Source organism: Herpailurus yagouaroundi, unplaced genomic scaffold, assembly GCF_014898765.1.
Source record: "Herpailurus yagouaroundi ecotype Mexico unplaced genomic scaffold, PumYag 308, whole genome shotgun sequence".
NCBI lineage: Eukaryota > Metazoa > Chordata > Mammalia > Carnivora > Felidae > Herpailurus > Herpailurus yagouaroundi.
Genome location: NW_024412525.1, coordinates 3918742 through 3924342, shown reverse-complemented (window position 1 = coordinate 3924342; position 5601 = coordinate 3918742). Strand labels below are relative to the sequence as shown.

Below are 5601 nucleotides of genomic sequence, written 5' to 3'. Positions count from 1 at the left end.
TTTTAAGTGGGAGACCTTGGACTCTGACCCCGACAGTCTGATGTCAGTGCCCTTGACCGCTTTTTGTAAACTTGAGGACGGATGGATCCAACTCATGGAGCCTCAGCCCTGTCAACGGGGCTTCGTCTCCACGGAACTTTCACGATGAAAGTGAATTACACTCACCAAGTGGATTCACTTTTCCTAGAATTTCAGATCACACTGGATAACGCACCTGTTGTGTGGTCTCACTCGGGCAGTGTTTGGGTCCACTTCTTTCTTTTCATAAAACAACGGGGACAAACACTGAGAACTGTCACTGGTGATGTATATCTGGAGCCTGTGTCGACACGTGCCTGACTGAAGGACGCTCCACTGCTCCCTTTGTTAAACACCTGTCCTCTGGGACTTCACCGATATTCTCAAACCCACATCTAGCTCAGGCCCTTAGGAGTGTGTTTCTGTAGAAACTGTGTTAATTCGATTTGTACTGCGCTTGTGTTGCTGTTAAAGACCCGTGCATTTGATCGGCTAGCTTCACTATTATTAATTTTCAAAAGTGGTGGGCTTCAGGTTCCAAAGTATACCAGAGGAATTTACCGACTGATCCTGTCACTAAAGACAACCAAAACTACTGGACAAAACAATTTTAAACACTTCTCTGTACGCTTTGGCTGCATCTACTGTGAGAATGAAGGCCATTCTCAGCAATCAGACTGTTGACGTTCCAGAAAACATCGACATCACTCTGAAGGGACGTGCCGTTACCGTGAGAGGCCCCAGAGGAACCCTGCAAAGGGGCTTCAATCACATCACTGCAAAACTCAGTCTCTTCGGAAGGAAAATGAAGAGGCTCCGAGCTGACAAATGGTGGGGAAATGGAAAAGAACCACTACCATTCACAATATCTGTCGTCACGTACAGAGCATGATGAAGGGCATTACGCTGGGTTTCCGTTACAAAATGGGGTCTGGGAATGCTCACTTTCCCATCAACGTCATTGTTCAGGAGAATAGTTCCCTTGTCGAAATCCAAAATTTTGTGGGTGAAAAATATATCCGCAGGGTTCAGATGAGGCCAAGCGTCGCTTATTCAGTATCTCAACCCCAGGAGGATGAGTTAACTCTTGAAGGAAATGACATTGAACTTGTATCAAACTAGCTGCTTTGATTCGGCAAGCCACAACAGTTAAAAAACAAGGATATCAGAAAATCTGGGGAGGGTATCTACATTTCTGAAAAAGGAGTGGCTCAGCAGGCTGATGGATAAGATCTAAGTTGTCCAGCGACAGAAAGAGCAAGATGCCAAATGATTTTTTCAGACTTATTTGTGAAATTTTAAAGATGGAATAAAAGCTGTATGGATTTGGGGATTTTCCTTAAGCCAAAACACACACACACACACACACACACACACACACACACACAAATACCTCTTAAAAAAATTTTTTTTTAATATTTAGTCGTTTTGGAGAGAGAAAGAGCGCACACACAAGGGGCAGATAGAGGGAGACAGAGGATCTGAAGCGGGCTCTGTGCTGACAGCAGAGAACCCCACATGGGGCTCAAACTCAAGAACCACAAGACCACAACTTGAACTGAAGTCGGACGCTTAACCAACTGAGCCACCCAGGCACCCCAAAAACCCTCTTTTAAAATGCATCCGTCTGACTGGAAAAGAACGAAAGGTGAATTTGGAAGCCTAAAGTTGTGAAGGCAGGAGCCCAGAGAGAAGCCTCCCACTGACGTCAGCATTTACAAAAGCTTCCATTTTCACAAACCTCGCAAGGCATGGGAGGGCTGGTCAAAGGTGAGGAGTCCAACAGGAGCCTGCATCCCCAGCATAAACTCGTAAGCCTAGAGCCCGCAGTAAATGAAAAACAGTCCTGGAGAAAAACACCTTCGACCCCAGGCATCGGAGAATCTCCACAGGCATGGCTCTAAGAAAACATGAGCTTAGTAAAAACGAATCACAAAACACAAAGAGACGGGATACCATAAGTGAGGTCCCACAAGGAAAAAAAGAGAGAGAGCATAGTGGCTCACCGCCCAGAGCAATTTTGCCCTGCAGGCATAATGGTTGTCATACTTGGAAAGAGAAAAATGTGGGCTACTGGAATCTAGTGTGTAGAGACCAGGGAAGCTGTTGAACATCCTACAATGCCCAGGACAGCTTCCCACAATATGGATTCGTGTCTCGCCCATAATGTCAACAGTGTCAAGGTCGAGAAGCCCTGAGATAGCAGAACCAAATCTGCAAAGCTTCTGCTGGGGAATTATCAGAAATAGTATAGGCGATAAGTAAAGGTGCAAACTTAAAGAAATATAAAAGAAGGAATTTGACATATGAGTAAAGAGCAAGGCAGTGTATTATCAAGCAGATGTGAAGAAGAACCAGAAAAAAATTCTAAAAATGAATTAAATAAGACAACTGGAATTAAAAATTAGTGGAAGAACGATTTTAGAAAACAGCTTTGAATTATCTAGCAAAATTGAAGGTATACATAGTCCGTGACCCAACAATTTCACTCCTAGTATATAACCTGGAGAAACTCACGCACATGTGCTCCAATATACATGTAAAATAATATATACATACACAAATGCATATACGATATTCAGACCAGCATTGTTGAAAGTAGTTAGTTCCTTCTCAAAAAGGGGGAAGAACTAACCCAACAAGATAGAAGGAAATATCCAACAAAAAAAGAATGAAAATGTATAATATACTCATACAACAGACTACCTCACAGCAGTGAAAGTAAGTGAACCACATGTACACTTACTGAACCACAGGTACAAACACGGATTAACTTTCAAACAGCATGTTGAATGAAAGAAGCCTCCAAATATGTACAGATTATTAAGTTAAAAGAAAACAGACAGGGGCGCCTGGGTGGCGCAGTCAGTTGAGCGTCCGACTTCGGCCAGGTCACGATCTCGCGGTCCGTGAGTTCGAGCCCCGCGTCGGGCTCTGGGCTGATGGCTCGGAGCCTGGAGCCTGTTTCCGATTCTGTGTTTCCCTCTCTCTCTACCCCTCCCCCGTTCATGCTCTGTCTCTCTCTGTCCTAAAAATAAGTAAACGTTGAAAAAAAAAAAAAAGAAAGAAAACAGACAAACAAAAACGGACAGAGCGGATAAAACTATGAAGAGAAGCAGAGACTTTAATTACATTGAAGTCAGGGTGGTGGTTACCTCTGGTGGAAGAAGGGGTTAGAGAGCAAGAAAGGACACACAAGGGGCTTCTGGACTATTGACAATGTTCTATTTGTAGGGTGATTACTTGGAATTTGTTTTATAATTAATTGCTAAGATGTGCATTTATTTTTTTCACACTTTTCTGAACCGTGTAGCCTTTTCCCAATTAAAAAAAATGTTTCTAGGGGCGCCTGGGTGGCTCAGTCGGTTGGATGTCCGACTTCGGCTCAGGTCATGATCTCACGGTTTGTGAGTTTGAGCCCCGCGTCGGGCTCTGTGCTGACAGCTCAGAGCCTCGAGCCTGCTTTGGATTCTGTCTCCTTCTCTCTCTGACCCTCCCCACTTGAGCTCTGTCTCTCTGTCTCTCAAAAATAAAATAAATGTAAAAAAAAAAAAAAAAAAGGTTCTAAAATGAAGTGGGTAGGTTTAACAGCAAATAGGACAAAGCTGAAGTGAGAATTATCGTACTGGAAGACAAATCTGAAAAAATTATTCGGAACAGTTAATATAACAGTTAAAATAACACTTAAAATAACTGTTATTTTATAACAGTTAAAATAACTCGGAACAGCAGTTCAGAGACACAAAGAGATGAAAAGTATGACAGAAAAATTAAATTGGAATTCTGGAAGACATGAGAGAAAGAAGGTGCAGAGTAATATTTGAAGAGTTAGTGGCTGAAATTTTCTTGGAACCGAAGACTGAAAACTCTCCACTAACTGGGGAAGACCACCTAATCACAAACAGTATAAATAAAAAATAATCCACACCTACCTACACCACAGCACAGTGAAATTTTCAGAATGTCTTAATTTTTTTAATTCAAAAGAATGAAAATATATTAAAAGCAGTCAGAGAGAAAAGATATATAACCTTCAAGTAAAGGACAATTAGACTGCTTTTTTTCATCAATAGTGAAAGCCAGAGGACAGCAGACTTATATTTTTAATATACAAAAAAAAAAAACCCTGTCATCCTAGAATTATTATTCTTAGTGAAAATATCACCCATGAAAGAAAGACACATAAAAATATGTAATAATTCATGGATTAAAGAGTAAATTATAACGGAAATTAGAAATAGAAAAGCTTAAAAACAAAAGCACTACATGTCCAATTTGTTAAATATAACTAAAGTGGTACTTTAGAGGGAAATCATAATCTTAAATGTTTATGTCAGAAAATAAAAAGATTGCAAATTAATGTGTTAACCATTCAATTTCAGAAATGTAATAAAGAATAATAGATTAAGCTCAAAGAAAGAGGAAAAAAGAAAATAAAGATAAGAACCAGAATTAATAAAATAGAAAATAGAATCAGTAATGCCTAAAGTTAGGGTTTTTTTGAAAAGCCCAATAAAATTGATAAATTCTCTGCCAAGACTGATCATCCTATTAAGAAGGAAAAGGGGAACAAAATTTTGAAAAGATACAAGGATTTTGAAAAGATAGTAAGATGATATTAAGAAAAATTTTATGTGCAAAATTTTGGAACTTTAGATGACATGGAAAAATTCCTAGGAAAATATAATTTACCAAAACTAACTCAAGGAAAAACATCTGAATAGTCTTTTACCCAATAAGGAAATCGAGTCAGTAGTTCTACAAAAGTCAAGAAATAAATAATTCCAGTCTTACGAAAACTCTTCTAGAAGTATAAAAAGGAGAAAAATCCCCACCTCGTTTTACAAACGTAGCATGACTTTGATACCAAAACCAGATCAAAAAAAAGGTACAAGAACATAATTTTATAGGCCATTTATTCCCATGAATATACATGCAAAATCTAAACCAAAATATTAGCAAACCACATATAACAACATATGGAAATATACTACAACTTGACCAACAGTTTGTTCTAGGAATGAAAGCTGCTCTCATTTTTTTGAAGAAAACCAATTAATGTAATTCACCACATTAACAGATTAAAGGAGATAGATCATCTCCCTTGCTACAAAAAAAAAAAGGAAAAAAAAGAAAAAAAACCCCAACCATTCGATTAAATATCTGTACCTGATAAAAAACTTTAGCAAACTAGAAGCAGAAGGAAATTGATAAAAGATAGCCTTTAAAAACTCACAAGAGGGGCGCCTGGGTGGTGCAGTCGGTTAAGCGTCCGACTTCAGCCAGGTCACGATCTCGCGGTCCGTGAGTTCGAGCCCCGCGTCGGGCTCTGGGCTGATGGCTCAGAGCCTGGAGCCTGTTTCCGATGCTGTGTCTCCCTCTCTCTCTGCCCCTCCCCCGTTCATGCTCTGTCTCTCTCTGTCCCAAAAATAAATAAAAACGTTGAAAAAAAAATTAAAAAAAAAAAAAAAAAAAAAAACCTCACAAGAAACACTATACATAATGGTGAATCTTTGAAAGAGTCCCTACAAGTTCAGGAACAAGAAGAGAGTATACACTATCATTCCCATCGACCTGGAACTT

General features: G+C 39.6%; 1 pseudogene; it reads left to right on the top strand.

Annotated features, from left to right (window-relative positions):
* The first annotated feature begins 663 nt into the window (after positions 1-663).
* LOC121021651 (60S ribosomal protein L9-like) lies at positions 664-1349 on the top strand (annotated as a pseudogene).
* Positions 1350-5601: the final 4252 nt, after the last annotated feature.